Raw genomic sequence first — 11642 nt, 5'->3', positions numbered from 1 at the left:
TCTTAATAAATAATGCATTAATTTAGATCAAAATTGATTACCCATAAAAACGGTTCTAGTGAGTTAATCTTAAAAGACAAACATATACCGTCGCGGACATTTATTAGGTAATTTTAAGAGGAATTATTCTTTCCTACATATATTTTTGGTATCTTGAACCGTTTTTAAAGCCTAAGCCCTCAAGGATGAATAATAATTTTTCTCGTCTTTTCCACATTTTTAGGGTTCCGTAGCCAAATGGCAAAAAACGGAACCCTTATAGATTCGTCATGTCTGTCTGTCTGACTGTCCGTCCGTCCGTATGTCACAGCAATTTATTTCCCAAACTGTTGGGCCTACATAGTTGAAACTTTGTAGGATGGTGTATTTCGGTAACCGCTATTTGAATTTCGAATAAAAATTAATAAATTTAAAAATTTAAGGGGGCACTCCACACATGGAACTGATTAAAAAAAATGTTTTTCAGCTAACATGACCGTGATGGATGTCTATGGATAGGTCTTTAAAAAGACATTAAGGTTTCTATAACCATTTTTCGTGAAAATCAACCGTTTGAAAGTTAGACGCTTCCAAAGTGGAAAAATGAGTGTCCCCCCTCTAACTTTTAAAATAAGAGAGTGAGCCTCCTGTATTAGAAGGTTTAATAGGCCTTATTATTCTAATAGGCCCCGGTAATCCGCTAGGTAGTCCGCAGCTCCGGACTACCTAGCGGGTTACCGGGGCTCTAGCTCAAAAAGCAGGAGTAGGAACGGGGTAGTTTTTAGTCAGTAAGAGTTTGACACTCCCTTTCGCCTTGCCCAAGCCAAGAGAAGTCAATTGACGGATTTTCTCTTTTAAAAAAAAAGACACTCAGGCATTTATAACCATTTATTATGTTATCAGTATGTCTAAGGACTTCACATATTCGCACGGTCCTCGAGCATTAACCTCACTATCTACCCTTTGTTTAACAACATTACCTCACCAAGATATCTATACACTTGTACTAAGTGTTTCACTGGAAAACCTTCACACAGTGCCATGCAATTATCTAGTTACTTAATCATATAATAAGGCGGTTGGCTATTGTGAAGTATCTGAAATTAATTCTAACTAATGTACAAATTGTATGTTAAGAACGTGTCATTGGATTACCGGACTCTACTGTTCCTTGAAGTCTTTAAGTATATAGTTTTTACTTAACAACGGATTAGAAGGACCCTGTGATGATTGCAAATATTATTTTATCGGTTACTAATGCGACTGTAAGTAGATCAAACCGCCATGGGGTTTAGGATATTCTGAGTAAAAACACGCAATCCGAAGTTCCGCCCGATGTATGGTAATGGACTCAACCCCATAGCCATTGGGATCTTTTGCATAACTGGTGAACAAAGTCAAAGTCAAAATCTAAATTATTTATTTCAAATAGCCCAGTAAGGCACTTTTGAACGTCAACTGTCTATCGGTCAGTGAAGCTATTTGCTCGTTCCAAAGTATAGATTCCTATGGAGAACGAGCAAAAAAACTCCATAGGTTACTCTTTTTCAATCAGATTCACAATAGAATTCTTGGTTACATTGTTCGTTACAACTAATCAGTACGGTACCTATTCGATAGCTCAATAAGTGCATGTTTCCCTGAATATTTTTATAGGCAATAAAACAATGTAAAGCTCGTCCGATGGCCTATCAAAGGCTTGATGTCACTCAGAACGGACCGTCCGCCAGGTAGGAATTTGTTAATATGTGCGAACAGCAGAGAAACTGCAGTAGGATAACTTAGAAGCAATCTTTGAGAGAAGAATTTATATTTTTTTCCGCCAAAGTAATTCTTCACAGACATCATTTATTTGAATGTTACTAAATTTTGTATTATCTAGCGTATTTTAGTATGAAATTCAAAGTTCAATAAATCGGTAGCTGGAATAAAATCGATCAACATTAGCTGATATTGGAAATGCGGGTAAAACTGTGGACAAAATGTTAGAAACAAAGACATATTCGACATTTAAAGATTAGTTCTAGACAAAAATACTTTAAAAAATTTGGCTCAATACTGCCGAAGTTATGAATAAAACTATAATTTTACAAAAGATATGAAGATACGTCGAAGTATTCACAAAATCAACTAACGGACATTGTTCTATCATAAGTAATGAAATTAGTCCTAAATCAAACCAATGCACAAACAATAATATGCTTACTTCCACTTTTAGATAAGTTAGCGGTTTTGATCAAGAAAATAACCTATTTAATTTAGCATGGGAACTTAAAATATATGGTACTTCTGCATCATCATCCGATGGTATTATGAAATGTACCGTCACGGGTGACTGGAACACAGAGGCATCTTAATATTCCATCAATACAGGAATTCCAGTGCTATCCAATACCTATCCAATCTTGGAAAAGTCCGTGGCATAAATACCTTTGGGTGCGAGGCTGTGAGGTGTTGCAACATGCAATCATATCTGAGAAAGAATAGAGATGAAAATTGATTGCAAGGTGTTCTCTCAATTAAAATCTTGCTTTATCAAAGCTATAGTTTGCTGTAAAATGTTGGTTCCTCACTGGTCAAGAGGTCGAACAATAACAGAGAGTCAAAGAGTATTGTTCAGTTTCATTTTTCGTTCACAAAAACCACAAAATATTAACAACAACCGAATTATCTCCCTTTAGAATCGATTGGATACATAAAAGGTGATACGTGCTATGTACGCGATATTCTGTTATGTATAGGAATCTACACCATGTTGGTTTATCGTATGCAAATGATATTCAACCATGTCGAAGCAATTTTACGGTTGACATTAAAATGTAATTTTCTTAAAGTCGGAAGTCAAAATGTTGGCTAGGTTAAATTTATCGTAACGTTTCGTCTAATATATAAGCGATGTGGACGTATAACTCCGGTGTGCATGCACTCCATCCATCTATCCGTAGGCATTCCCCATCCCCGCATCGTGGCATGAATTTTAAAAACAATAAACTTACTAGTTTGGAAAACATTTCTATTTCGGGTGTTCCGTATGTATAAATAAATTGGGGAAACGTTTTGGCAACATCCGACTTTTACCCTTTAGAATCGATTGGATACATAAAAGGTGATACGTGCTATGTACACGATATTCTGTTATGTATAAGAATCTACACCATGTTGGTTTTTCATATGCAAATGATATTACACCATGTCGAAGCAATTTTACGGTTGACATTAAAATGTAATATTCTTAAAGTCGGAAGTCAAAATGTTGGCTAGGTTAAATTTATCGTAACGTTTCGTCTAATATATAAGCGATGTGGACGTATAACTCCGGCCCGTGCATGCACTCCATCCATCTATCCGTAGGCATTCCCCATCCCCGCATCGTGGCATGAATTTTAAAAACAATAAACTTACTAGTTTGGAAAACATTTCTATTTCGGGTGTTCCGTATGTATAAATAAATTGGGGAAACGTTTTGGCCCACATCCGACTTTTACGAGCGAGGCTGTTGAGGTGTACCGATGTATGTTAGAATAACTTTGCAGGATAAATATCTGATTACATCTGCATTCAGTTGACTCTGTGACAAAGACCTATAAATTACTATTTTTCTATTTGGACATGCTAAAAATGCTGTAGGTTTGCCTGTCTCTACTCTCTAAAATTGCCCGGCCATGGACACCCGAAACACCAGAGGCATTACAAGTGCGTTGCCGGCTTATTGGGGGTTAGGAATTTAAGGTTTCTTGGGGAATCGGGGGTTGGATAGATTTAGAATTGGATAGATTTGGGCTTCCAGTAACCTTACTTACATAACGAAACACAACGTAAGCGTTGTTACACGTCGGTTTTCTGTGAAGCCGTGGTATCACTCCGGTCGAGCCGGTCCATTCGTGCCGAAGCATGGCTCTCAACTTAAATTATTATCACAATGGTAAAATTTCCTTTCTTACGCTACTACAGCCTTGATTTGCCTTTTGAATAATTTTGGTAGCGGCACTAATATGCGCTGCAAATAGTTCGATGATATGCGAAGAGATGGCGCCTCACATTATCTGTCACTAAGGTAGACCAGTAAGAACAGTAGGTATTCGTTTGGTCTTATTTTACCCAAGTTAAAGTCATCATATTTATTATTGTGTTAAAAATTACACTTTTGAAGGGCTATCTCTTTGTAGCGATCATACATTTTAGTTGCTCAATTAAGAGTATAGTTTACAGTTAAATAGACTGTCCTCTGTACCTATAAAGGTTTTGCTGAATACCTAAGGATCGCCAACCAAAATGTTTTCCAAGCCCATACGTCGAGAACTAACGCTCGCGTCGTGTGATCGATTATTTAGAAGCGGTGAGAAATTATTAGCTCAGCTTGTATACTTGAGCTCAAGTAAATTAAAAGTGAACACTTCAATTTAGTAAATGGTTTACGTTAAGTGACGTAGTGCTTTGGTAGATATTTTAGCAAAAGTCGCAACAAACTTTTTGTTATTGGGCATTCAAAACTAGTAGTTTATTTTAGATCATTTTGATCTCTTTGAACAAGCGTTGCAACTTTCAAAAAGTGGCCAAAATGTATTCTGGGACTAGGAAGTACCTACTTCAAAATAGGATTAACCCAATAATTTATTTCAGGGATGAAACCTAGACATTCTTAGGTCAGCTTAACAGTCGCGCTAAAACCACTAGACTAAAGCTCTTAAGAAAACTTAAACCTAAATCCAGATTAAACTTGTTCTACGATAGATAGGTTTAGGGATGGCCGATAGCCGGCATGCGGGTGCCATTGTGCCGCGATGTAGCCACAATAACCGTCAGATATTACCGCCATCTTCCGTTTATTAAGAGACGTCGATGAACGGCCCTAACGCCCAACTTTGGACTAAACCGACTAAGTTTCAAGTTAGCGGGCCTTCAAAATGTTGGGTCTGTAATACGGTATGGGAACGCCGCGTTTTTCTAAGGGAAAGCTGCTGATATGATGCTAATTTTCTATGGAGGATTGTTTCTCAATTGACTGAACAAAACATTTTAGGATATCCTATAACGGATATCGCGAGAGGACTATATGATCTGGTGAGGGCGACATAACCCTGCGATCTAGACTTAATAGGATTTCATTTATATAGCTTATTATATATTTATTTGGTGTAAATTTGTTAATAATGTATCCATATGGGATTGACGTATCCATATGGACAAAACCCCCTAACACTAAAAAAAAAAACCGATAAACTGCTCTATCTGGAGATTAAACATAAAACCTCCTCATTAGCAATCTTACTTTATTCCTCGTTTTATTATTTAATTGAAGAGTAATTATACTGAGAAGGAAAATCATCAAAATAAACCTGCAAAACTGGAAAGTAATTTTTGTGGAATCCGTTGCATAAACATTTTCTTTTCTTTTAATGGACAGTGGTGGCGCGCCCGCGCACAATATGGACCCGTAAACCCCCGTATCAACTACCTCGGCTGGATTAACTGGGGCGTTGATGGAATACCTGTGTTTTCAACTTATTCTTAAAAACTTTGATTGTGTTACACAACTCCCGCCAACTTGATTATAACTTGAAATAATACTCTCTCAATATTTACAATAATTGGAGAATCTTTTAGTTTTTAATGAACTTTTCTGATAAAATTAGGTGGAATACCTATTCAGTAAATAAGAACACCTTGAAAAGATTGGTTGATAAAAATGACACTTGAGTGTGTCCAGTCACTTATATGGGCTTTAATAATGGACGCTTGGGTATAATTTTTAACTAAACATACGCGACATAAGTAGGATGACAGCAAAAGTGAGAAAAATTAATCAGACAAACGAAATTAGGGGTTTTCATTCCGAAAATTGTCATCGCAGATTAGGACGAAACGCGAGCACATTAAAACGAAAAAAAGCTCCTACATTTATCTCATACGTTAGCAACTACTTCCACGAGCTAATTTACAATTTGTTGAGCAAACTTTAGTGTAATTTTCCAGCGAATTCCGCCTTCAAAAATGTGCGCTTTGTTTTAAAATGTACCAAGACAAAAGCTCGGGTCGCTGCGATCAAATATTCAAGGGTCCTGCCCCTGTTTGTACATAAATTCGGGATCAAAATTTCTGTGAAGTGAGACACAGAGTAGCTATGCATGTTTTATTGGCGTGAAGCCGTGTGAGGGTAACAGTTACTGGCAAAGCAGTACATATTTTAAACTGATCCGACACTATTTGATTAAAAAGTCATTCTAGTTTGGAATTTGACTAGTTTTTATTGTGTCTCTCAAATTGGAATTTGTGAATTTAAAACCAATTTTGGCTTGGGAATGACAGACAGCAGGCGAGTCGTGTTTGTTCCCTCAAAAAAGTAGGACTGCATTAATTACAGTACTTTATTACTAGTCTTATTGCAGGACCACTGTGCAATTTAATTTAATGTTAACACCAAGCATGTGATACTTATAAAAAATCGTAGAGAAGTAAGAAATAATTAGAAGCGGTCCCCCAACGCGATTAATATATGTATTTTTTTTTAGAATTATAAGTCAAAATAACCTTACATAACACAACTAGATATTAATCTGAAAACACATTAATTACCACACTCATAGACATTTAATGTTTTTTAAACTGTTCCTTAGTAACAATTTTGTGTCGAAAACAATTGCTAAAGACTGAGTTAAATAACCATTAACCTATCGTGTGATAAAAATGTGGATCCACGCGAGACATAATGTAATCACTATTTATGTCTTATATACAAGAACTTAAACGACTCTGAGTACGGCGGAAAATTTATTCAAAAACATTCCTCATCCATATATAGGACAGGACAAATTAACCAGTGAGAAAAATTAATCAGACAAACGGAATTAGGGGTTTTCATTCCGAAAATTGTCATCGTAGTTAGGACGAAACGCGAGCACATTAAAACGAAAAAAAGCTCCTACATTTATCTCATACGTTAGCAACTACTTCCACGAGCTAATTTACAATTTGTTGAGCAAACTTTAGTGTAATTTTCCAGCGAATTCCGCCTTCAAAAATGTGCGCTTTGTTTTAAAATGTACCAAGACAAAAGCTTTACGGGTCGCTTTCTTGCCCGATCAAATATTCAAACATGGGTCCTGCCCCTGTTTACCGTACATAAATTCGGTTCAAAATTTCTGTTTTAAGTGAGACACAGAGTAGCTATGCAATGTTTTATTGGCGTGAAGCCGTGTGAGGGTAACAGTTACTGGCAAAGCAGTACCTATTGTTTTGTGGCAAGCTGATCCGACACTATTTGATTAAAAAGTCATTCTAGTTTGGAATTTGACTAGTTTTTATTGTGTCTCTCAAATTGGAATTTGTGAATTTAAAACCAATTTTGGCTTGGGAATGACAGATAGGATACAGTGTGTGTTCCCTCAAAAAAGTAGGACTGCATTCATTGCAGGATTTTATTACTAGTCTTATTGCAGGACCACTGTGCATGATAATAAGAATTTTGACATCAAAAACTCATTAATACTATGTTTATCGTAGGGATTAAGACCCGGTATATCATCGGCAGTGTTGACGTTTATTTAACCAAAGACACAATCAAAATAAACTTACCTACATAACATAATAAGAAATAAATCTGAAAGCAGACTAACTGCCGCACTCAGAGACATTTAATGATTACTTAAACTATTCCTTAATAACGATTTTATGTCGATATAAAACAATTGCTAAAGACTGAGTTAAATAACCATTAACCTATCGTGTGCCCAAAATGTGGATCCACGCGAGACATAATGTATTCTCTATTTTTGTCTTATATACCGGCCTACAAGAAGTTAAACGACTCTTGAGTACGGCGGAAAGGACCTGTATTCAAAAACCTTCCTCATCCATATATAAAACAGGACAAATTATTACCAGTCCTGTTCACAAATACCCAAGTCAAGTACAAGACATAGTATATTCAAGCACTATTATATTATTTACACACCGCTGTCCGTCCCACAACTGTCTAAGGCTAAACTAATTTAGGCTAAACCTTTCTTGACCCCTGATCTATCAGGCAAATGGTTTGTCTGAAATGTACTGAAATAAACTTCAGTGTTGTGACATGTTTTAGTACTCGTAATCAATTTTAGGGACATTTTTCGCTAATTTTATTTGTCCTGTTGTTATTGTGGCAAGCATTTTTCCAAATGTTTCAGACATAGTCTTTACCTGCGGCTTTGCCCGCGTGAAATATAGAAACAGGGTAAAAAGTAACATAATTACGTTAGATTTCCTTAAAGTCGGTTACAGTTTGAACCCTTTTTTCTTTTTTAAAGGAGTAAAATCATCCAATGACTTCTCTCGCCATGGGCGCGGCGAGAGGGAGTGTCAGACTCGTACTGACTAAAAACCACCCCGTTCCTACTCCTTCTTTTCCAGCTGGAGCCTCGGTAAACCCGCTGGGTAGGCCGCAGCTCAGTTTTAAGCTTATTCAATAAACATACAAATTTTTGCGTTTATAACATTACTATTGATTATGTGTTTAACTGATGAACTTGACACAATCGCGGTTGCGACTTGACCATCAAGTCAAAACTACTAATTTAATTTGCTAACTACAATCAAAATCAATAAAGCAAAGTTCAACGACCCCAAAGTTTGTAAAAGTTAGAACTGATCAATTTGTTCGTTTGAAGTGTACATTGGAAATATATGGTGTGGTTAGTCGAGGCAGATCTTACAGCAAGTTAGATTAAACCGGGATGAAGTCTCCAGTGGCTTTAACTTTGCTTGCGCCCATCATTGTGGTTACTTACCATGTGATCTCGATAGTAAAAATTGCATTTAAAGGCTTCAGGTCTTGCATACAGTCATAGGAAATAGGAAAGAGTTGAAGTTTCCAGAGGGCTTAGTACGAGTTTGTTCAAAACGAGAGCGCGTTTGGTGTTCTGATTAGTTGGTTCATTCATACTGGCCAATCAGAGCGCCGAACGGGCTCTTGTTTCGTTTTCGTTCAACGTAAAGCAAACTCGTACTAAGGGTACAGGAGTACCTATTACTTTTTTATCAATGTGTTTTTGTTCTAAAACTAGTTGTAATAGAAAATCATGTATGCGAATTTGTTTTTTTTGTTGTATATTTTAATCTAAAAGGTGCTTTTAGATTAAAATCACTCTCACACTCACACAGTGAGTGTTTTACCAGTTTTTCTTTTATCCATGAAAAGCTATAATTGACTTTCGGACGTTATTCTGCCCCTATTTGTTTGCCATGTATAGCTGTGGGGTTTTCAAACTAACAGCTATTAAATAAATAAGTAGTATAAATAATGATCGAAAATCGCGATCACCAAATCAACAAGAGAAATCGCGTTCCAATGGTAATGTGTCTACAGTTTGTAGTACAAAGTTTACGGTCATACGAAGCTCGATGTTTATCTTAACAACAAATAAAACAGACTAAGTTCCCGAAGGTCCCCTATACTTAACTATGAACCCCGGCCTTTTGTTAAACCGCTATTCTCCCATGGGAGGGTTCTGACAAAGATCACGTGCTTACGAGTAAGTGTAGATATTTATTGTAATGAATATGTGCATTGAAATATATGTATAGGAGATATTACTTGGTATTCCTTCATCATAAAATACCATATTATATGGAATACTTCATCATACAATACAACTTGGGTGTCTTCAAGACCCGAGTGAATAGGTTGCTCATAGGTAGGTGTGCTCCATCGTCGGCCACATCATCGCTTACCACCAGGCCACCAGGAGATGGTGACTAAATGCCATCCTATTAAGTATATAAAAAAACATAAATGATGAATAATAATATTTGAAAAACATACAGAGTGCGCAAATTTATTCCCGCTACTGCATCAAAATCTGACCATGTCATATCGTTCGTGCTCCAAATTATAAATAATTTCTCCGAATTAACAATCTAAAAAGTATAAATAAAAGTAATTATAAGATTAGCGAAGCAATTACTGCAAAGATTACAAGAAAAATATTTTCGTAACAGCAACATTTGGATTCCTTTGTAATTTTATCTAGCACCTTATCTGTTTGATAAAGTAGACTGCAAACAGAGTTAGGAAAGGTATAGACTGTGCAGCCAAATTGGGAATCACAACATGGGAATCGGAATTACTTAACATTAATTTCCTTTACATTTTTAAGATATCTTCATATAATATTGCTTCTTCAAATTACATAGCAACATAATTATAAAAACCAGCTCAGTATCAGCATCAATGTAACCGTAATTATTCCTAAGCATGACGAAAGTAGCAAAGTAGCATTAAAAAATAAATCAAATAGTTTTACAAAGATACTAGCGAGACTGTTATCTGAATAATGTCAGTTGGTACTCGGTATTTAGACCTATGAAGTTGTTAAGTTAATGACACACAATTAGTGCTGAGTACAGTGATTAAGAGAGAGATAGCAGTACATGTTTAATTGGGAGTAAATGAGAGGGCTATTAGAGAATAAGATAAAAAAATAGGACCTGTACAATACCAGTCATTTTGTTTATTGTATTTTTTATGGTATAAGCCGTTATACGAGCCGTTATACGATTCACCTGGTGGTAAGCAGTCGTCGCCGCTCAAGGACACTTGAAACATCTTTTGGGGGTTAAAAATGTAAGGGTTTTTGGGGACTTGGGAAGATTGGTAATTGGGCCTCCAGTAGCCTCACTCACACAACGAAACACAACGCAAGCGTTGTTTCACGTCGGTTTTCTGTGAGGCCGTGGTATCACTCCGGTTGAGCCGGTCCATTCGTGCCGAAGCATGGCTCTCTCGCACACGAAAATATTACACGAATACTCTGAATTTGTCAGCGTTCTAAAATGCATCTTAGTTTAAAGTAATTTTTGATTTATAGAATAGAATCAGGCGTTACTTTACGGAAATCCATGCTACACTAACAATACAATATTTTTTTACTTTTTATTCCGTTTGTAATACATTTATTGTATTGTTAGTGTGTTTTTGATTTATTAAAACATGTTTCTCTTGTTGCTGAAGCGGTTAAATGTGTGATTTAGGGCTTGTCTCCGTGTGGAGTAATTCATTACGGTTCATAATAATTCATTATAGATTATCACGGTATTGTTATTAGTACTGTAAGTACATTATTTGATAAAAATTAAGTAATAATTATGAAAATATGTAATAATACCTGCTTACCATTTCAAAGATTGTTGAATCGCTTGTCTTTATAAGTATCTAATATTTTAATAATATACCTAACTAACTCTATCTCATGGGATAAAGTGTCCTATATGTTATCCCAGACCATAACCTACTCCTGTTCTAAATTTCATCCTGACCCCTTCAGTCATTTTGACGTGATTGAGTAACAAACAAACACATGAACACACACTCATAAACATTATCATTTATAATATTAGTTAGACATATAATATTTAATTTTATTCTTTTGTTTATTTTAACAATAGAGAGTGGTGTATGCTATCGTTACGTCTTCGTAATTTTTCTTATGTCATGAAGACGTAAGTATGTGGACTTCCCCCACGTCACCACATCTTGATGAGTCAGATGATAAGTAAACTCGTGTTTCCTTATTTGTTAATGACTTAGGAGTTTAGTTTTACGTAAAACTGTGTAGTACCAGGTTCACTTTCTAAGATATTTGTTAGGTACTACTTTGGTAGGTTATTTTAAATACTATGAAGGAAAA

The sequence above is a fragment of the Spodoptera frugiperda genome, chromosome 10 (assembly GCF_023101765.2).
Source record: "Spodoptera frugiperda isolate SF20-4 chromosome 10, AGI-APGP_CSIRO_Sfru_2.0, whole genome shotgun sequence".
Classification (NCBI taxonomy): Eukaryota; Metazoa; Arthropoda; class Insecta; order Lepidoptera; family Noctuidae; genus Spodoptera; species Spodoptera frugiperda.
The sequence above is the reverse complement of the archived record's forward strand: the minus strand, read 5'-3'. Positions refer to the sequence as shown.